This window comes from Equus quagga, chromosome 8 (assembly GCF_021613505.1).
Source record: "Equus quagga isolate Etosha38 chromosome 8, UCLA_HA_Equagga_1.0, whole genome shotgun sequence".
NCBI lineage: Eukaryota > Metazoa > Chordata > Mammalia > Perissodactyla > Equidae > Equus > Equus quagga.
The window spans coordinates 2,864,556-2,886,922 of NC_060274.1; the positions used below are offsets into that span (position 1 = coordinate 2,864,556).

The 22,367-nt window shown below is 44.7% G+C and overlaps 1 protein-coding gene across 1 annotated transcript in view; it reads right to left on the minus strand.

Annotated features, from left to right (window-relative positions):
- Window positions 1-10,354, minus strand: part of CCR6 (C-C motif chemokine receptor 6) — a 31,615-nt gene extending 21,261 nt beyond the window's left edge. The window contains exon 1 of the mRNA XM_046669942.1: window positions 10,183-10,354. The gene's annotated coding sequence lies outside the window, so the exon portion shown is untranslated. The remainder of the gene's footprint in view (window positions 1-10,182) is intronic.
- Between the last annotated feature and the right edge of the window lie 12,013 nt (window positions 10,355-22,367).

Here is a 22,367-nt window from a genome sequence, read left to right on the forward strand (position 1 = left end):
GAAAAGAAAAGATGTGACTTTGCTAAGGACCAAGAAAGAATAGTAAATAGAGTGCAGCATGTTGATAAAGGCAGTATTGTGCAGCCATACAGAGAAGCTGAGGGACTGGGATGGCTCAATTACCCTTCCTTACCTGGAACACAATGGAACTCAGGACCAGTATGTGGGCCACCTTCCAGAAGTAGAGAGCAAAGAGGGAAGGAGGTGGGAGGAATCTCCCCAGCAGCGACTTCCTCCTCTCGTGCTCCTTCTCTGCCCCCAGATGGGAAGTGAATGGTAGAGAATTCAGACCTGGCCTTCGACCAGCTCCCAGCCCAGGTCTCTTGCCTTTCCATTCGATTGATGACTGAGGTTGCTGCTCAGTGGCACTCACTGGCCTATAAAGCGACTGGTATATTCTTTGCCCCAAGATTCCTTCTGTATTGCAAAGTAAAATCCAAATTATAGGTCATCCGTAGGAAGCTAAGACCCGTTTTGTTGTTATCTCTCTAGAAAATGCCCCATGGTAAAGATCCTGTGAGATCTCAAACTTATTTAATCTTCTGCAAATTTAGGATTACCCTGCTCATTTGCATGACATTGTGAGGTGCATAAAAAACAAGAAGTACAGTGTACAGTTTGGCATTTTATACAAGCAATTTTCCAGCCTGAAAATTTGACAGTGAATGTGAAAACTTCATTCGGAACAAAGCCCAGGGACAGTCTGGCAGGTTAATATCACAGCCATAAGGAATTGCTTTCAATTTGTGCTGAGACTGTGTGCAGCACCCCTGAGGATGTCACCTGTGGTTCAGGGTTGCAGTGACCGTTTATTCTAACTGCCAGGTCTCACCATGGTAGTGTAAAAAGACAGCACTTTCAACTGCAGGACCCTACAAAACTTAGACTGGAAAGGAGTCTTGCGCTATGCAGGTGCAGCAGAGAATACAAATAGGTCCCCTGAAGAAGGAAGAAGAATTTAAAAGGAAAAATAGGTCCTTAGGAAATGTGTGTAGGTTATGAATAAACAAATTTATTGATTTATTTTATATTTTTTGCTGAGGAAGATTAGCCCTGAGCTAACATCTGTGCCCATCTTCCTCCACTTTATATGTGGGACACCTGTCACAGCGTGGCTTGACAAGCGGCGCGTAGGTCCACGCCCAGGATCCAAACCAGCAAACCCCGGGCCACTGAAGCGGAGCATGTGAACTTAACCACTGTGCCACTGGGCCTGCCCCTAAACAAATTTTTAAATCATAAAATTGTAAAACTTCAAATGACCTCAAGCAACCATTGTGTAAAGAAAGTTTTTCGGTCAAAGTGACTTCCTCATAGTTTATGTGGAGTGGTCCTTAAGAGATGACAAAGGATTTAGTATGTTTTCAACTCTGGGGATAATTTCAAAAGATGATTGACAGACAGATGATCAAAATCTGCTGATGAGCACGTGGCTGGAAAAGCTGACAGCCCTTCGGCAAATGAGTAGCGCCTTGGCCCTCACTGATTTAACAGGACCTGCGTTTAATATTTGCTAGTGCCGTGCAGGGCTAAAACGTAGTAATTTGCAATATTTCTGAGGAACACACTTGAGTCTGGTTTTGGGTGGCTGGTGTGCGAGAGTCGCCGAGCCCTGGGAAATGAACCTGGCTGACCTTGGTGTTTTGGATGTTTGTACCAGCCAGTCGATTCAGACTCCCAGAGACTCGGTGCATGGCAGAGCAGAACCATGCCTGGTCTTTCTGCACCATCCTCTTCCCTTCCGGTGCCGCGTCAGACAATGCTTTGCTGCTATTCATAGGGTTTCCATGGCCATTGTTTTCAGAAGTGGGTGGCCAGGGCCTCCCTCCTGGTCTGTCTTAGTCTGGCAGTTCCGCTGAAACCTGTCCACCATGGGTGACCCTGCTGGTATTTGAAATCCTGGTGGCATAGCTTTCAGCATCACAGCAACAAGCAGCCACCACAGTATGACAACTGACAGATGGGGGGGGGGGGGGGGGGTGTGGTTCCCTGACTGGAAATGCACCTGGGCTGTGACAGTGAGAGCACCGAATCTTAACCACTAGGCCACCAGGGCTGGTGATCTGGGTGTTACCTGTATCTTAATGAGATGTTTACATCTTGTGACAGTCTTTGAAGATGACCAACTTCAATGCCTCTATTCCCAAAATAGGCATGCTCCTCGCATATTAAGAGGTGAAATTTAGTTTGCCTCTTCTTGAATCTGCATTGGCCTTGGTGACTTGCTCGACTGATAGAGTATGGAAAGTAACAATCTGGGATTTCCGAGGCTAAGACACAAGGAACCTTGCAGCTCCCACTGGACCTCGTGGAATGCATGCTCCCTTTTGGAACCCGGTCTCCATGCTGGGTTGAGAAGACCGAACATGGAGAGGCCACATGTGGGCGGGCCAGTGGAGAACTCCCGCTGAAATGCCACCCAGCAGCCAGCCCCATGGGGAGCAAACCAGCCCAGTGGAAACTTCAGATGATTCAAGTCTCAGCCGCCCTCTGACTATAACTGCAAGAGAGACCCCAACTGAGAAGCACTCAGCTGAGCCTAGACTATCCCCAGAGCCACAAGAGACAGTAATAAATCATTGCCTTAAGGCACCACAGTTGGAAGTGGCTTGCTAAGCAACAGTAGATAACTGGGACACCCCTTTACTCCTCATCACGCACTCTAAACCTCTTCTGAAGTAATGAAGATGTATTAAAAATAAAATAAAAACAAAAAGTTAGAACATGGGCTAGAAGTAAGGGGAGGAAAGTAAGAAATCTAAAATAATGATGCTGTTGGAAAGTTGGTAGCAGGACAAATTTAAAAACAGAATATCTGATCCAGCAGTGGTTTGGACCTGTGCTGTGTAGTTTGGATCCATCTCTTTTCCTCTATAGAGAAGCAAGAAAACCCTATTCACCAAATTATGTCAGCAAGTGCCCCAACAGAGACAAAGTGCATTTTTACAGGGAGAATTGCTAGCTGTGCTGACATCTCAAATTTTGAAATTTACAAAGATTTCAAGTGTATATCTTTGATATTCACTGTGAATCCTGGAGCTTTGGGATTACAGAGGTTTGAAACTCTTTGTTACTCTACACCCTCAACTGTCTGGTCTAAAAATTGTCCACCTAAAGAGCCAGGGGCACACCAACCTACCTTGCCTGTTATAAATTATTATTTCTGATAACCCACTACATGCACTATACTACGTACAGAGACACATAGAAGTGTGCAATTTGTTTCCTGCCTTTAAGGAACTTCCCTGGTTGCAAAGTTGAGGCATACATACATGACAAGACATGCAATGTGATGAGGCAAGGCTGTATGTGGTTGATCACTGAGGAGCCAATATCAATCATGTGAAGGGCTTAAAGGAGGGAGAGAGAGGGGGCTCTGTCTGCTGCAATGGTCTGAGCCATCTTTGTGAAGGAGGAAGGCCAGAGTTCAACAAGGAGACAAGATGGCAATCTGGCCAGGCAGGAAGGGGTAGGCAGGCAAACGGCATGGGTTAAAGAAGGTACGAACTCAGACCAGGGTGAGCGACTGGACTGAAGGGGGACTCTTGGAGCTCTGGGGGGACAAGGCCAAGTTCACAAGACTGACAAGGAGAGGAAGCCATCCAGAAGGCGGGCCTGCCCACATCACACAGCAGAGGCACGATGGCCAGTTGACTGGCAGTGCTAATGACGCCTTCTGGGTTTTTGGGTTGATACCTTGATATTTCCCTTATTCTGTTTCATTAATCTTCACAACAAGCCTAGACAGTGTTGGTGTTGTCAGATCGAAACTCAGAGAAATAAAGCAACTTCCTCAAATTCATGGGCTTCATAACTTGAAGAGCCAAGGCTCAAAGCCATGTCTTCTGATCTCAACGTTGATGCACTTCTGGGATCAATGTGAAGAAGAAGTGATGTTTGGGAGATATTTTGAAACATCAGTAAGGAGCAAGAGGAAGCAGGAATGACGATGACGCCAAGTTTCCCATCTCCACAGAAATAGGGAAATCAGGACCGGAAACTCATTTCTCAGTTTCTAACTCATTTCTACATGGAGAAGTTATAGAAACCGATCAAAGGGGGAAGGAAATGAGTTTAATGTGAGGTACACAGAATGTGAGGAGCTATTGTGTAACGGGAAAGTCTTGATGTGACTTCAGATCTGTGTCAACCATATGTTGGCTGTTTTTGAAGTTAATCTCTGGGTTTCCACCTGGATGAAATGAAGATTAGAGATTTCTAGGGGATCCATGTGAGGATTAGAGACATGTAGAGTGCATACGTCCCACAGTGTTTGACACACAGGAACAGCTGAGGATGGTGGCAGTGATGGTGATGATGGTGATGATGATGATTGAGTCCTAAAGAGGGACTTTAGAAAGAAATGTGGGAATAGTTATGAACAGAGAGGTTGTCATTGATCTCAGAGATGCGGACGAAAGCTCTGGGAACCTGTGCGTGTGCTTATGGAGCAGAAGAACAAGTGGAAGTGAGGAAAAAAGACAGAAAACAAGTGGCCCCAAGGATTAGGTCTCTCAAAAATTAGGTCAGTGTTATTGGGGCCATCAAGGGAGGAAAGTATTTCAAGAAAAACCTGCAGAGTGGGGAATTCGAGGGCTGAAAACTGCCCTTTGTATTCATCACCAGGGTTTGCTGTGTTCTTTGAAGATCGGCTTTCAGTATGAATGTCTGAGTGGAAAGTTCATTACAAGGATTTGAGAGAGCACACTGAGGAAATGGAGACCACAGTTGTAGAAAATGTGTCTTTAAAAAATCGGCGGTGAGACTGGAAAAAAGAGGATGGAGTCAGGGAGGGCAGCGGACGCGGTGAAAGTTTATTTCTTTCAGCCTGGGGAGTCAGCAGACATCACTTTTGATTTCCCACGTCATGTCCTCTTGACCCGCGTCTGATCCCAGCTGCAGCTGTGATGGACAGAGACCACCCTCTTGGACAGTTCCCATCTTAAGCACCCAAAGCTCTGATTTTCTGACTCAAGGTTTTTTTCTGCTCAGCCCTCAGGCACAGCCCAGAAGTACAGAGGAGTTAATGGCCCCTGATGGACCAACAGAGACCCTTCAACCAACAGAGGGGAAGGAGTCAACCCTTAACCCTTCTTCTCCTTGTGGGGCTGTCAGGATTAGGGTGGCCAACTACCCTGGTTTGCCAGGAACTGAAGGAGTTTCTGGAACATGGAAACTTCAGTGCCAAAGTCAGGACAGTCCTGGCCAACCAGGAAGGTTGGTCGCTCTGGGTCTGGAAGTAATGGCACTGAGGAATGGGATGAGGAAGGGATGAAGCTGGTTGGGGCATGGAGGGGGCCTCATTGCAGAGCAGGATTAGGGTGGTGAAGGGGCCTGAAACCTGGACATCAAGGAAGGAGGAGGGTGGCAAGACCAGGGGTGGAGTGGGAGCCCATGGGGAAGACAGCTGCCTTAAATACTTGAAGAATGCTAGCTGGGCTTATTCTCATTGTGCCAAAAGGAAAACACGGGCCCAAGGATAGGAAGGCGGAAGGAGATGGTTTCAGCTGGGAGGAAGGAGGAATTTTGTGACAGTCAGCCCGTCCAATCATAGCATGTGTGTTTTCCTTTGCTGCCTGTCTCTCCCTCCCCATATGTGCTAGGGAGCTGAGTCAAGAGACTGGAGAGAAATTCTGTCACCTCGTGTGCCGAAGAAAGGGAGGCTAAGCCAAAAAGATCAATCTAACCTCAAAAAATAAAGAGCCAGGGAGTGGTGGAAGGAGAGGAAAGCCGGGAGGGCGGAATGTGGGTGAGGGAGCCGGGGGCTCTGTGAAAGGTTCCTGGGCAGCTGGAGAGTCTGAGAGAATTAGGGAGGCGAGGAAGCCGGCCTTACAGAGTCAACCCCCTGGATGTCTTCAAGAGACACAACCAGAGGTTGGAATTCTCTCTTCTTCATGCCTTCTGGAACCTTCTGGAGAATGGAGAGATGCTATTACCCACTTGCACATGATGATCTGTGGTTGTGTCCAGCTAGTCACAGCTACTGTTCTAAAGATGAATTCAATTAAACCAATTTTCACTCTTTTTATAATGCCTGGGGATCTTTGAAACGGGAGGAGGAGGGAGTTTTTCAAAATTTTGAGTTAGCCTCATGCATATAGAAATTTTCCAAATTTCGTTTGAGGTCCCCAACTTAAAGTTCTGACTCTAACCACAGCATTCTAGACACAGCCTTATTCTTACCAACATTTCTAAGTAAAAGTGAAAAACGATGACAAAACTCTGCTCAGAATACAGCCTGGGCAGAAATATATTGAAATGGTAATGGTGGTTGCTTGGGGAGGTGAAGATGTAAGAAATGTAATTTTGTTTCCATGTTTCTGTGCTTTCCCCGTGTTTAACAATGAGATACGTTGTTTGTATAATGAAACAATTTCTAAGAGCAGTGTACAGACATTGTAGCAACTATTACAGAGATCACTAATGTTCACTGCTGGAAAAATTACACCTTCTAGATATTTCCTGACAATCTTCATTGTCTGAGGGCTCCTGTCATACAATTTCTTTTTTTTTTCAGTTTCCAGAACAGTGAACATGCTATTTTGCTGCAGGTCAGATACAGGAAATGCTGAAATGACCCCAAATTGACCAGCACCAACCCTTGCTCAGTAAAAGGAAGGGAGAACGCACAGTACTGTGGACCTAATGAGATTGTCACCATCAATGAAATGGCTCTAAGTAGCTCCAAACTAACTTCCAGTGGAATTGACTTTTCTTGAGTGACTTTAAAAATGTCACAAAATTCTTCGACAGGGGCGTGATTCATTTCGTCAGAATGGACAGCGTGGGGATGACAGAAAGGCCTCCTGTTCACCTGTTCTACCAAATTGGGAGCTTGAAGGACAGGGTAACCCAGCCAGTCCGGGCTCTCATCCTCCAGCCAACCTCCCAGGGGGGAGGCAGGAACTCCACTGCAAGACTGCAGAGAGGATGTCAGAGTGGCCGTTTGCTAACCACTGTCTCAGAAAAGTATGTGGGAGGAGAAATGCAAATCATCTCAGCCTCTTTTACAGAACCTGAAAAGGCCTAAACCGATAAAAAGACCAAAGGAGACTGACTTATTTTCTTGCATTTTCATTTAATTACACACGTGACAGTGATTTTTAGATTTACTAAAATATCTGTTTATCTGTCAGAAAGAAATCTGAAAGCCACACATCCTTTTTAATGTTGGGGCCTCGAGTCAAACAACTTTGATGTTAGATAAAGCCACAAATAAAATCTAAATCTGTGAAGATATCGTCACCTCAGTTCCTAATGGCACTCACCATGCATGACAGGGGAGAGAGGCAGAGCAAAGGGCCTGGGGCTTCCACTGATTCATTGCATTCCTCAGTGACCCAGATTCAGGGCTTCATTTTTCAGTCTGCCTAATGGGAACAGCCAGGCTGATTTATAAAGGTGCTACCGAAATGAGAAAGAATGATGTTGTGATAATGTGCCGATGGTCGCAGACTGCTCCCCCCACCACCACCCCGCCCCGACCCTTCCCGGTAGTCACAGCAGGCAGCTGCTAAGATGGTTTCGGATAGAAAAGGGGTCCTGCTCATCTCTGTGCCATGTTTAGAAGGCAAACACAACAGCAGCAGCAACAACCGCCTGCCGTGCATTCACTGATCCCTTTGGATCGAGGCCGTCTACGCCCAGAAGAGGGGTTTCCAAGCATACGATGCCTATGAATCACCTGGCCAAGGGGTTAAAATGCAGATTCTGACTGAAGCCTGGGAGGGACCTGAGATCCTGCAATTCTTAATACTACCGTGAGCAGGAAGGATCTAGAAGGCCTCTAGTAAGTGCACATAATTTGTAACCTATTAAGCTCATCGTCCCTTCTCCCCCAGAATTTCAGATGGTTGGGTACAGCAAGTAGAAAGGGAGGGCCTGGGAGCATGAAATGCACTGGAAAGGGAAATGCAGGAGGCTGCCAGAGTGGCCTGCTCCCTCCCCCAAGTCCAGGTAACCCTGTGCCCACGGCTATGGGTGACCCTGCTCTGTGCCTGGGCTATTTGCTGGATGAGGCTCTGCAGAGCCCAGAACCACGTCCACAGTGCCCAATGGGGCCCCTCTCTTGGTCCTGGGTGGCCGCCTCCCTCCTTGCAGCCTCCGCTCCTTGTCTTAACATCTCTCCCTTTATTTTATTCCTTGCCTTCTTCCTCATCCTGCCTCCACTTTTCCATCTTTCTTCTTTCTTTGTGCCGTTTTCTCTTTCTTGGTGTATCCAAATCCTCACTCTACTCCCAAAACAGGAAACATTTTAAAAAGCAAAAAGGCATGTATTTATTCTACAGACATCTAATCGTCTCTGATATGGAATCCTCTTTAGATTTTAAACCTCGCCTGGCTGGCCTTTCCATCCTCCGAGCTCTGAACAATGCACTGGATGTCTAGGAACACAGCAATGTCTAATTAATCTTCTTCCTGGGGAGGGTTATTCTGAATTAACTTTCAACTGAGATGCTTCACTAGCATTTTGACGCCTGCCTAATGAAATTCTTGCTCAAATGCATCTTCTGGTAAAATCACAGTTGTCCAGTCCATCCTCAAATGCCTTTCTTTGGTGGTCACCACTGTGGGCATGAGCTTTTCTTCTCTGCAACCGAGCACCAAATTCCAAGCAGAAATGGTTCAAACACTTGGGACTATTTGCTCCTGCATTAAGTAGCCCCAGGTTAAGTATATTGAGTTGTCCTATCCGTATTTTGGGGTCTCCCACCCTAACTTTTGCTGGCAGCCCATCCTCTCTCATGCCTCCTTACTCCCAGTGTCTGACTCCAGCAGATGACCTTCCCACTTTTAACCTTTTGCTTCTAATAAGCTCTGGGCTGGGAAACCAAACTGCCCTGCTTATCAGAACTGCACCTAAAATAAATGTCAGTGTGTCTGAATGTGCACCTGAGGGGCTCCCCTGGGAGAGAGGCTCACAAGCCGTAAGGCATGAGCTTTGTGGTATCTATTTTGGCAGCAGAGTCCTGTTCATTTCCTCTTTCTCAGTTTGTCTTAGAGAGTTGAGATTATTAGATTAAAAAAAAAAAACCTCCAGGTAAATGAGGGCTTAGAAGTTTTAAGACATTTAATAAGAGAAGATATAAAGCAAGATTAAAACTGATGCCTCTAATATGGTCATATAAATGCGTTCATGGTATTTTTAAAATGCTATAAATACATTAACCCACAACACAGTGAAACTGATTGCCACCTATTTGTCACTTTCACTTGGAAGATGATGTTATCACGAGAACTTCTTCCCATGGGTTACAACATGAATTCTCTTGAACTAGACGCATAAGTATATCCACACATGGATGCGTGTTCACATACGGATTTGTGTCTTCTGCTGCGCTGGCTCCAGGCTCACCCGCTCTTTCCTCCCATTTTATCACCCCTGTTCATCAGCACCCTGTCTCTCTCTTCTCTGTCCATATGGGGCTTGCTCCTGCTCCATTCTCCACCCCTAGACCACGTCCCTGCTCTTCTAAGTCAATTTCCATCTCCCCTCACCCAGTTGACTCCCTCTGTGCTTCATCCATGTTTGGATCCACCCAGAACCCCTTATTCTGGAACACAGGTACAGCCCTGCAGCGTGCACGCAAGTCACATTAGGGAACGTGTGTTTTGGGCTTGTAGAATCTGTGTTTCTCCTTTATAGTTACGGCTCATAGAGATGACTGCTCTTTCAAAGGTGGCTATGGCTTATCAGGATCTTTGGAAATGTTACTACAGTTCTTTTACAAGTGCTACATGTGTACACGTCTACATGGTGTACACTGTACATAAGGCCACAGGTAACTTGAAGATTATATTTAATGTCTTTGTGAGACAGAAAGAGCACAGACTCTGGAATCAGAAAAATCTGGACTCGAATACCTCCATTGTCACACACAGATGGACTTCATCTCTCTAACTCTTTAATCACACCTACCTCCCAGGATGTTGTTGGAATTACATAAAATAACACACATGAAGTCTCTAGAATAGTGTGTAGCACCTAACAGACTCGACAAAAGTTCACATCACTTCTCTCTTCCGTGGCATGACTAACGGAGTCTAAACACATAAGCATCGAATCAATGTCTGACTTGATCATACAAACTGCGATATTCTTTTACCTTTAAAGCATAAAGTGGTTATTAAGACAACAGAGATACAATAGTTTCTAAATTCCGAGACAAAACAAAAACTTACCGACAAAGAAGGAGCGTTTCCTTCCACAAATGAGCAGCCACCGAGTTTGTCTCTTAAATTTCAGATTTCTTAAACCTTTAGATTTCTCTTCACCAGTGCAAACACGCTGGCCTTCTTCTTACTGATTAAAGCAGTACAGATGCTGTGCTACTTAAAGGATTCCTGGCCTTTGCACATCCTTGCTCAGCTATCATCTCAACTGAGTACTCTCTCATTCTTTACCCACACACGGGGTGCTGTGGTGAACTGCCTTACCACAAGTTTTATTCTTCCAACACATACTTCAGATCGTATAAAGGTAACAAATAAGGTGGAGGAAGGAAGGCAAGTTTATGCAACTAGGTCACTTGATAATTTCAATTTTAGATACAAATTTTTTTTTTTTTGTTTCAGAATTATTAGTCTGTGGAATGTTTTTCGATTCTTCTTGGAAACTCCAAATCAATTAGAATGATTGTAAAGTTCTCTGAAAAGCTCCACACACGACCTAATGAACTTTATAATCAACTACCCACGTTCCTATTCTTAAAAGAATAAAAAGCCCAAAAAAACCTATATGACTTACGCTTTTGTAGGTAAAGATGTAATGAAGACAGAATTAGCATGTCACACATATTGTAGGTCTGTGATCGGCTCCAAAAGGAGACATGACCTAGTTGTAGAGGAGACGTGTCACCCTCAAAAGATTCATGTGGCTTCATTAACCATCTTCTACAACATGTGCCCATTAAGTCATAAGCTGAACTGCTTAAGGACAGCAAAACCCTGAATCTCCATATCCCTGGAGCGACTGTGAGCATTCCGTTTGGGAACAGCCCTGGGATTTGAGGGGGACTCTGGGTTACCCTCTCCACCTAGGTCTAAAATAAGCATTTGTCAAGTTACAGATTTCCCCACGTAAAGTCCCAAACTGGCCCTTGATATGAAACCCCAAAGACTCTGCTGGGCGAGTAGTGAGAATATACATCTCTGGTCTGTCCCAACTGTCTCCTTTTTCCGGTGATTATAAATAGTACTGTTAATGTTGATTAACACTTGTGTAATACAAATTAGAAAGTACTTTTCATGTTTATCATTTCATTTAATCTTGACAATTTTGGTAAACTGTTCTACAGATGGAAAAGTTTTATGGATGGGAAGAAACTTGCATGTCCGTATGTTAAGTAATTTACCCAAGAGTGTATAAATCAGGGGTAGTGGATTCGTAAATAAGACGTAGGTCTTCTAAGTCCTCTTTGCTCCGTATCACAATTCATTTGTTCCTACAGCAAACACTTACTATGTGTTCGGCCCTTTGCTAGGCCAAAGGGTTACAGCAGTGTATAAAACAGATAAAATCCTTGACCTCCTGGGCTTCACATCCCAGTCCTGGGAGCTGGACAATAAACAAAATAAATAAAAAGATATATAATATGGTACATAGTGATAAGTGCCATGAAGAAAAATCAAGCCTGAAATCAGGTAGGGAATGCTGAGGCAATTTTAAGTAGAATGAACAGAGAAGGTTTCGCCAACAAGGCAACATCTAATTAGAGCCCCGAGGGAGGCGTGGGAGTGAGCCATGTCTTTATCTGGGGGAGGAGCATTTCAGGATGAAGCAACAGCAAGGGCAGTGTCCCTGATGCAGACATCTGCCTAACATGTTCAAGACCAGTGTGGCTGAAGTGAGCCAGGGGGAAGGCAAAAGGGATTAAGGTCAAATAGGTGATAGGAGACAGGTCGTGGGGCCTTACAGCTCATCATAATGACTTCACCTTCTCCTCAGGGTAAGATGGGAAGCTAGTAGAAGGTTTTGAGTAACATTATCTGACTTGCGTTTTAAAGAGATTACCCTAGTGGCCATGCTAAAAGTATACTGGGGGGACCTGGGTAGAATTAGGAAGACCATCCCAGTAAGATATGAAGGGTCTATTTTGGAAATAAAATCAACAGGATTTGCTGAAAGACAGGATATGGGGTTTGAGAAAAAGAGAAGCACAAGAGATGCTTCCTAGATGTTTGACCTGAATGATGGAAGGATGGGGTTCATTAAATAAAGTGTGAAATACTGCAGAAGAAGCAGGTTGGGGGTAGAGAAGGATATCAGGAAGTTAGTTAGGAACTTGAGAAGTTAGAGATACCTATTAGACTATCCCAGTGGAGATATAAATATGTAGTTGCTTATTTGAATATGAAGTTCAGAAGGGAGCACTGGGCTGGAGATGTAAATTTAGGAGTCATCAGCTTATGAGCGGGCCAGATCACCAAGGGGGTGGGTATAGATGGACAAGAGAAGAGGTCCAGGATCTGAGATCTGGAGGCCAAGGGCAAAAGCGTTTCAAGGAGAGAATAATCAGTCATGGCAATACTGCTGGAGACCAAGCAATGCCAAACTGGAAAAATTGACCATTAGATTTAGCAACATGCAAATCATTTCAACCTTGATGTAGTTTTTTGTTGAGTGGTATAGGAAAAGAAACCTGACTGGAAGAGAGTTGAAGATAGGAGGGAATATGAATGTTTATTTCAGGGAGTGTGCAAAAGGGGAAAGAGAAACAGCCAGCAGCTAGAGATGACACAAGAGTCCAAAAATGTTTTGTTAAGATGGGAGAGATGAGACATTTGCATATTGGTGGGAATGACCCAGTGAAGAAGAAAATGTTGACTCTACGAGAAAGAGAAAGAAGTGACTGTTTGCCATCCTTGAGTAGACCAAAGAGGCTGGGAGGCAGTGCCCAGCGAGGACCTGGACTGTGTCAGGAGCGGGGTGGTTCTCCCACAGTTGTAGGCTCAAAGGCAGCATCCTTGGGCACAGAAGCCAGTAGACAAGTGGGTGTGGTGGTGATGCTATGCAGGTTCTTTTCTGATTGTTCCTGTGTTCTCAGTGAGATAATAAAACAGGTCATCAGCTGAGAATGAAGATGCAAAAAGTGTTGTCAGAACTTTGAGGAGAGAGGGAAAGGAATGAAACAGCCATGAAGGGGAGATGGTAGAGAATTATATAACCACCAGGCAACAATAGGTGAGCAACCACGAATTTAAAGAGAGATCAGACACCACCATTGTTTGTTATCTTTTTCTAGACAAATTCAGTTATGTAGGTGCAAGATCTGAATAGGAGGAGAGCTGAATTCAACCCGAGCTGTGGTTTAGCCAACTGAGTAAGACAGAGAGGGGGCCAGCGGGTTGAGAGTCTGTGCAATAAAAGTATTATATTGCCTTCTAACCACTCCACTCCAGAATATTCTAGTGGTGGCCCAAAATCAGATTAGCTGAAAAGAAGCATAATGATCACCATCTGGTTTCAGACACAGGGTCTGTTCAACCCAGTTTCGTCTCTGATTTTGGCACTAAGGAAAACACTGCGATGGGGTGTAATTCTCCTCCTTGGTGTCAAGTACAAATTCAACAACATTACTAATCAAAACCCTTGCTTCCTCTAAAAATCAATGATGGTTTTTAACATCCAAAACATTTAAATCTTTTTTTTTAAATTAATTTTGCCCCTGCCAGTTCTTAGGGCAATTAATTGTTGAATTTTGCTATCATCTATAAAAGCAACGTTTTTTTTTTTTTTACCCTAACTTACTTTTCCTGTACATCTAATACATTCTAAAAATCTGATATTTAGCAAGCAAGCCCATGCATAGTATAGCAATATCCTTGATAATAATTATTGCTGTATCAGGCTGTTCATACTATAGAAAAATTTCAGAAAAGTAAAAATGCTATTTAAGCAACAGCTAACTGATATTGCTTGTGCCTTCTTGGGTAGGACAATAAACAATGTAAGTATTCTTGGGTTATCTGTCCTCATTGATAAGGATACTTGCTATTGGGTGCTCTGGACATCAAATGTAGGCCCAGAGACCAATCTGGGCAGGGGTTTGGAAGACATTACTCTGCACATTAAAATAACATAAATTTCGGGGCAGAAATTTCTAATATTTAATTTTAGGTCATCCTGGCCTTTTCTTTGATGTAGCCAGCTCTCCAATAAATCCAAAGCTTAAGTAAAATCCTGTCGCGTATGTTAGACATATGTTAGAGGTGCTTTAGAGGAAAGAAGAAAAGAGACGCTCTTCAGAATTAAGACCTAAAGTGAAAGGAGAAGAGTGGTCAGGGAAAAGAGATGTCATAAACCAAGGGACATCAGCGGAGTGAGTGGCATGGCCGGGATATCTGCCATCCCTGAGCATTTTCCTAGAGTTCTGTCTTGCAGGGGTTCATGTTAGTCTAACAGCTTTTGGCATACTAGAAAGAAGTGTGAAGTTGGGAGGTGATTTTGAGTTCTTCTCCATCAGGTTGGGTTACTTGACTTCTTACCATCTGGAATAGTTCAGTCACCTGAGCACATGGAAAAGTCTAGAACTGATGAAAGCATAGCCCCTCAGACATAATGATGCTGGTTCTCTGCCTTGACGCACTGATTGCTGAGAAGACCGAGGAGCAGAAAGTTGAATGGCTTTGAAAAGACATTCATGGGTCAGAGGAAGGGAAACAAGTCTTCCAATGTCAAAGGGGCCCACCTCCTCATAGATGTTCCTGTGGAGCCGGGTGTCTGGCCTCGAAATGCCTTACCACTGAGAAGAAGGCTCCACTCTATCTAGGCTTCTTCGGATTTTGAAGCAACGTATGGGACTATCTTATTCCAAACCATTTCCTGGGTGACCTGAAAAGATGCCAGCTCTCAGTGGGCCTGAGACAAGACAAGACTTCCAGGGTGGCCCAGGCTGGAGGGGCAGCCGTCGTCCACGGTGTATTTGCTGCCACTGCCGTTCTAGCTGTGGGAGACGGCTTTTGGTCTCCCTTCTCTCTTTCCCTGCAAGCACGGAATGAGCCCTTTCTAGATTCCCAAAGTATGATGAAGACCAGTCCTTAAACAAGATCTTACTGAAGGTTTGGGAATAATAAAAGAAGCTACAATCCATGCGGGACCTCAGCTTCCTATTAGAAGTGACCTCCATCTTCACGTCTCCAGAGCTGTCTTCAGGGGACCCACAGAGGACCTCTTTGCTCACCTCCTAGGTGGTCCCCTGGCTGCCATCTTCCTGGGCAAGGCACCAGTCACTCCCACTGGAAGTGGAGTCAGTCAGCCTCAGAGCCCTAGTCCCAGCTCCAGAGGCCCCATGGGAAGAGGACGTTCACACATCCCCCAGCCCAGCAACCTCCTCTGGGGCCCTGAGTTCTCGTTCCAAGATCTGCTCTTTTCCAGGACAATTAACAGCGAGAATTTCTACTGCCTTCAGAAACCATGGGCATCACCACTCCGTCCAGACCACGCAGGGAGCCTGGCCCACCTACTCCTTGCAGAACAGTCATCTCGTAGCGTCAGGGCCAGTTTACCTGGGCTAGATGTCACCTTCAAACATCACACTCCCTGGACGACCTCACTCGTCCAGCCCAGCCCGGGGCTGCCCCAAGCCCCATCCAGTGTCTGGCACAGACTCTCCTCCAGCTCCAGGTGAAGGTCACACTTGCCTGTCTTTCTTGCTACCAGATCTCCTGAAAACTCTCCCCAGAGAACTGACAACCCCCCGCAATGAAGGAAGGTGTCATCCTGGAATCTGTTGCAAGCTCATGTGTTCCTCCGGGGAAGCAAGAATTCTGCAGAGGCATTGCTGTCACACATACCTCATCTGCATGACTAATGAGACCCTGGACATTCGGAAACATCTGCATTCACACGTCCTCATTCTCCCCCAAGAGAATGACGTGTGGTTCACTGACAAACCCGCAGCAGGGGCGGCTGCCTGTTTCGGTGAATGTTCAAGTCTCCATCTCTTAAAAATTAAAATTCACTCAAATCATGAAATCTTCCATCAGGGTAAAAAATATATATGTATTAGAGTTGGGACAGCCTGCTAAGGCAGTAACATAGTCATCTATTAAGCACCTGTGGCATGCACGCATTTTGTACTTCATCTCTGATATCATATCCTGTGAGGTAGTCATTATTGTCTTCATTTATTGATGAAGACATAGTAAACTCAGGAAAATCTGATAATTTGCCCCCATTCCCCCCCAAAAAGTGTTAAGAATTGTTTAGAATATGAATATGCCTTCCAAGAAGGTATTAAACCCAACTTTCATTATTATAAACCTGTAAATTAGCTTCTGACAATATTTGCCATTGCTGAAAAAAAATTGGAAGAGCCAAAGAAGACACCCAGCTCAAAAGAATGCAGTCATAATAGTCTTATTATAAGTTTAAGAGTTACATTTTCATCATCAATAAGACATTCGTTTGTTTGATCAGATAATAGAGAGATGATGTGGCAAGTGACAGTTTTTTTTTTCATATTCTTTATCTAGATGCTTTGCCTTATGCTTACTGTTTCTACATGAGTGAAAGTGATTTTCTAGCACATATTGTGGGTGCCCCCTTCATATGCCCTCAGGCCTTGTCTTTCTGGTCCAGACGGCCATCCTTCCAGCCTCCGTGCCTGAGGACTCCCTCTGAAACCAGAGGCTGCTGGCTGAAGCAATACAGGAAGAAGGCGCTGGGGAATAACGCCCACAGGAGCAGCCCCACTCCATGTCTGGCGAGCAGTGGTGCCTAAATACGCCACTCCCTCTCCCTTTGGGTGGGGTAACCTTGAGGCACGTCTTCTATCCTGGCTTGGCCAGTTTCCTAGAGGAATCAGGCCAGTTACCCACAGTGGGGCTTGGCTGAATAGCACCCTCCTTCGCCTCTCATTGGCTGCCCTCCCCCCTCCAGTCGCTCTCCAGGGTCCTGGACTGCCCACCAGGTGAAATACACCCACTCAAATCCAGGAGCTGCTTCTAGCAAACCCCAAACCAAGACAGAACTTACGAACGTTGTAAACATTGTCCTGAGATAAACGTACGGTTTTATTGTTTTAAAACATACTTTTTTTTTTCAATACACACAAAAAAATATTTTACAGTTAAACATTTTGTTCGGTTTGTTGAAATACACAATTATAAGGGTGCCAATGGGACTCTGGCGGAATGAATAAAATGACCATTTGGAAACAAAGGTCCTTTGTGTTTGCAGAAGAAACCAGTGCTAGCAACAAAATTCATTTGCTCTGAAAGAATAAAATGGTCCCATTTCTGCCTCCTAGAGTCAAGCAGGACAATATTGTAGGACTCAATTATTTTTTAATAAGAACCATTAATTAGTAATAATTCTTGAATTGTGATGACTGAAGAATGTGCTGTTACATGTAAGGAATTTGGAGATTTGGTGTGAATATAAGTAATCAAGACATTCATTCTAATCCTCATGGTAATTACTTACTTTAATATATATTAAGATCTAATTATTTAGAAGTATTGCCTGCTGGCATCTATTATTATGTGTTAGATTGACCTAATTATTAACCAAAAGCAAAGTTTCAATGATTAGAACAAAAAGGTTGTCTTTCACTTGCTCCTTTTCCCTTCCACCTCTCCTAAGAAAAGGTGCCAATGTGAAGTCTCAGTGAGACTCTGAATAAACTGAACGTCATCATTATTATTCCCAAGCGTAATCCCATTATTTCTCAGGATTGAATTTCTAAGCATCTGTCACATTAGGGCACAGATGGGAGCTCCTGAGAGCAAATTTTCCAGTGTTTTTTTTCCTGTTCCTGCATGTTAGTGCTTCAGAACTAAATAAACAAAAAAACAAAAAGTTAATCAATAAAAGTAAATGAAATGTCAAGCCTAAAAAGTAGGTCAAGGTCCCAAAATGTCTGATGCTAAAAGGATAAGTGATGATAAAAATAAAATATTGATCCCACTGGCTGCACTATTCCACCACTGAACATATTTCTCTCATTTCTTATTCTCCATTGAATAATTTCTTCCAAATATGCTTTTGTATTTCTATCTTTTACTAACATTATTTTTCTATTTGCTTTATCATCATCATGTTTTACAGCTCTCAGTAGGCAGAAAATGTAAAGGAAACTGTTTAATTTCATTTTGCAGTCTTACTAATTATTGGTAAGGATTGATTGATAAGCTGAGGCAAGAAGAATTGATACCTGCGCAATTAGCACAGAGCCCTCCCCACCATCCAGTCCCCAATACCCTTCAAGTTTCACCACTTGTCCCACTAAAGTCCTTCATACTAAAGGGATCCAGTATAGAATCTCGTGTCGTGTTTGGTTCTCAAAGTCTCCTTGATTTTCTTCAAAACCAGTTTCTCAGTCTTTCCCTGGTCTCATGCCCTTTGGATGATTGCAAATTGTAGAATGTTGGGTTTGTCTAGTGTTTCCTCTGGCTGGATTCAGGATACACATTTCTGGCAGAAGTATCACAAAAATGATGTCATGCTCTCCTCGCTGGGTCCTACCGGGTGGTGAATGGGTTCAACTGGTCCCATGGCTTGTATGAATTGTGGCCTTATGATGAAGGTGGCATCTGCCAGATGTCATCACTGTCAAGTCATTCTTTTCCCATCTGTAATGAAGTAGTATTTTATGAGGAGAAGCTTTGAAACTCTGTAAATATCCCTCTCTTCATCAAGCTCTCACCCTCCAGGTCCAGCATCCCTGGATATTTCTTGGATCACTTGTTATCATGAGGGTGCCCAATGGTGATTCTGCATTCCTCCAGCCCTTCTACACCAAGAGGTTGACATTCTACTACCAAAAGCATCCTCTTCTCCCTATTTAAGTCAAAATGGCGTCATGGATTCCTTCTTTATTCAGTGGGTTACTGAATAACCTACTATTATTTTTATTAATATGATAACGTTATTTATTTTGATGTAAATTCATGCATATTTGACCAAGTCACCCTTAAAGGTGGCCACTGTATCTTTTTGACAATCCCTCATTATTTGAGCACTTGCTACTTACTGTTTTCAGCCCATCTTGCAACATCCCAGCCCCAGCCCTGGAATCTGCCATTTCGCCAAGTCTGGATCCTTTCTGTGGAGAATGTGATGTAGAAATTGATACCCAGGCTCTAGCATGTTGATTGCTACTGGAGTATCTGCTCCCAGGCCCTCCGGGTGGAAAAACTGGGTAATGTATTTGTATTACACACACGCGCACACACGTACTCCCACACTAGTGCACACACACACACACGCATTTACATCTATACTTGCATCTGCATCTGTCTACATATGTTGAAACCATGACTTCCCACCAATATCTCCAATTTTCACTCAGCACTATATATTTATTCTAGTCTTCTCTCTTTCCACATTCATAATGTCCTTCTTTGACCATGAGAAACATGGCTTTCATTAATTCTAAGGATATTTACCTATCTGAGCAATCTTTCCTCTATGTAACCAATCTCCCATCCCCTCTCTGCCCTCCTGAGCAGCTATCCTCTCTCCTTGCTTTGGTTGTGACAACCCACTCTGGGTTGTCATCCACACACCCCCACACAGACATAGAAGGGTCCACTGCCACAGACCCCCTGGGCGCTTGAATGTTAATTTAAACATAAGTGACTATAAACAGGGCTGCTGTTCACAGTTGCACAGGAAGTGCACTGCACAACTCCTGGGAGCAGCATTCAAATCACAGCCTGTGGAGTCTTTTGACCTGCCACCTCTGACCATAGCTTCCTTCCCAGGTTCCTCAACTTTCTTCAGACATTTACTAACATATTAGCACTTCTGAAATGATGTCTATAATAACAAACTCATGAACATTGTTTCTCTCCAACCACTTGATAAGTATCTTCTTCAAATATTTTTCTTTCACTTACTTTGTCAATTCTTCCAAGTGTCTGCTTTGTGCTAAAATATAAACCCTTTTATTAAGATTTACTGGGATTGTTCTGACTCCAGACTTCTATGTTTCACTTATTTCCTAGAATCAGGACATCTTCTGGGACCACGACCTTTGGTTTCTGGGATATTTCTGTGGACATACAAAAACGATAGAAATGAAACGAGTCATTCTAGTTATTACCAGTAAAAGTCATTATTTACATACTTTCTCTGAGTGGCCTGGAAACAAAGCCTACTTTTCTTGTTCACAATCACTTTTGTTTCTTACTTTTCTCCTCAAGTCTCTCCTTCACTTCCTGGGGGGTCGCGGTTTTAAGCAAACAAACCTGAGCGTGTTGGTTGTCACCAGTGGTGGGAGGGCCTCCTGTACCACATGCACTTTCTACGTTCTTCCTCTTCCCTCGACGTGCCTCGGGGGGCAGGTGCCGAGCCCGTTACCCCAGCTCTTTAGGGTCTCAACTGTGCCCGTCCCATTTGCAGGGCAAATCTCAAAGGGCAACAGCTTCTCCTCCCTTGATAGCATGAGACGCTCACCGTTTACGTGTTCACTTTCTGATTTTGAACTGGCTAAAACTGCATCCTTTTTAGGAAGAATGGAGACAACGTGCTTACTCGAGGTTGAGCTCAAGGATGATGGCTGGGTCAGAGCATCACGTTCGAATGAGCACAAACCCCTGAAACGAGCAGCTGAAACTTTCCGATTATTTGTTTTGTCTTCAGGCCCATGGGTGGCCACAGGGGTGAGTTAAGATGTGTGAGAGAGGTCCCTGTCCCCTTTAAGACATGCGTATGTGAAGATTGCGAAGGCGAGGGCTGTCAGAGACTAATTTCCCCCAGTTTCCGTTCTCTCCTTCTTCCATGGTGGTGGTAAAAGTGTTGCCTGGACACACAGGCACCTGGGAAGAAGACTGTGACTCTATACAATGGCCTCTGGGTGTGGCAACGCAATGAAACTCTGGCTGAGATGTTGACAGAGTACTGGACAGTTTGAGTCAACTGATGGGTGGCCTTTGCCCCCTTCTTTGTCTGACCGACCATCCAACAGGCTGGAACAAGGGTACCACCTTCTTTGTGAGGACAGGGCCACCCTCCAGGGACAGCAGATGGCTGAACGGGAAGAGCTGGGCTGTGTGAGGACCGTGGAGCAGAGCTGGCCCACCTGTCCTGGACGGCGTACCTACAGGACTTTGTAGGACAGAAAACCCCAATTCCAGCCCGCTGAAGACTCTGTGACTTGAAGTTTTCTGTGATGTGTAGGACCATTCAGTGCTAACTGATACAAGCACGAGAGATGAAAGATAGCTGAAACCAACCACAAGGGGGTTTCCGGGGGATGTGACAAAGTTTGGTTGATCAATACAGATAACCAAGCATGGGATTCTGAGTAGGACCCCTGGCGACAGGCCTGCAGGGGATGATGTCAACAGTGGGACACCTGCGCTTTCTCCTGGAGGATGCCCGGACAGGAAAAGGGGCGGAGGAGTCACGATGTGGTTGGGAATAAGCGGATGAGGAAAGGCACAGAGAGAGGACAGTCCTGAGTGGTCTGGGGACAGTGTGGGAGCAGAGTTAACACGGTCTGTCCTGGAGAGGAGACCGGAACAAAGAGGTTTTGACTCGGGCTTTTTAAAGCCAGCATTTCCTGTGGAGGACACTGTGCTCGTCCATATTAGGAAACTTCGAGGTGTTACAATAATAAGCCACCAACACCTACCCCCAAACCTCACCCGCCCGTGAGCGGCAGCGAAGAGAGCTGGGGTCGAGAGAAAAGACAAGGATTAAGGAGAAGGAGAGCATTTCTGTCGTGTCCATCATTGGGCAATTTTTTTAAAAGATAAAAACTCAGTGGGTTTTATGCCATGTCAAAATATCCTTGGGTTATCTTGGTCATACAAGAATAAGTCCCCAAAACATCTTTAAAAACCCTACACACAACAACAGAGAGTCAGTCACGCCAAACAGCCGGTCAACAGGACTCGTCCTTGGAGAAGCGAGATCTGGTCAACCCAGCTGTAAGAGATACGGGGCGGGGCCTGAGTCAGGAATCTGACCTTTAACCCCGGGGGCCTTTGGAGCCTCTGAAGGTCACACACACAAGTGAGCAGGTTCATGCTGCCACGCTGTAGTGAAGTCCGTCTGAGCGAGGTGGGAGGTCATCTGGGTTGGGAGAAACAGGTGCAGGCAGACGAGTTAAATGAGCCAGTGCGGTGGTCCTGACCTGTGGCCGAGGAGTCCCGAACATGCCACCCCTAGTATGGCTCTTTGGCATATGGATTATTTTGAACTAAAGCCACTGAGAACCCATAGGAAAAACTCTAAAAACACAACACTTCTCTTTTGTAAAGGGAATTTCCACTTGTAACATGGTTCCCTCCCCCATACCAGGAAGAAGGGGACCCTCAACAATCTTTCTTTTTCTTTATTTTTTTTTAGAGGAAGATTAGCCCTGAGTTAACATCTGCCACCAATCCTCCTCTTTGTGCTGAGGAAGACTAGC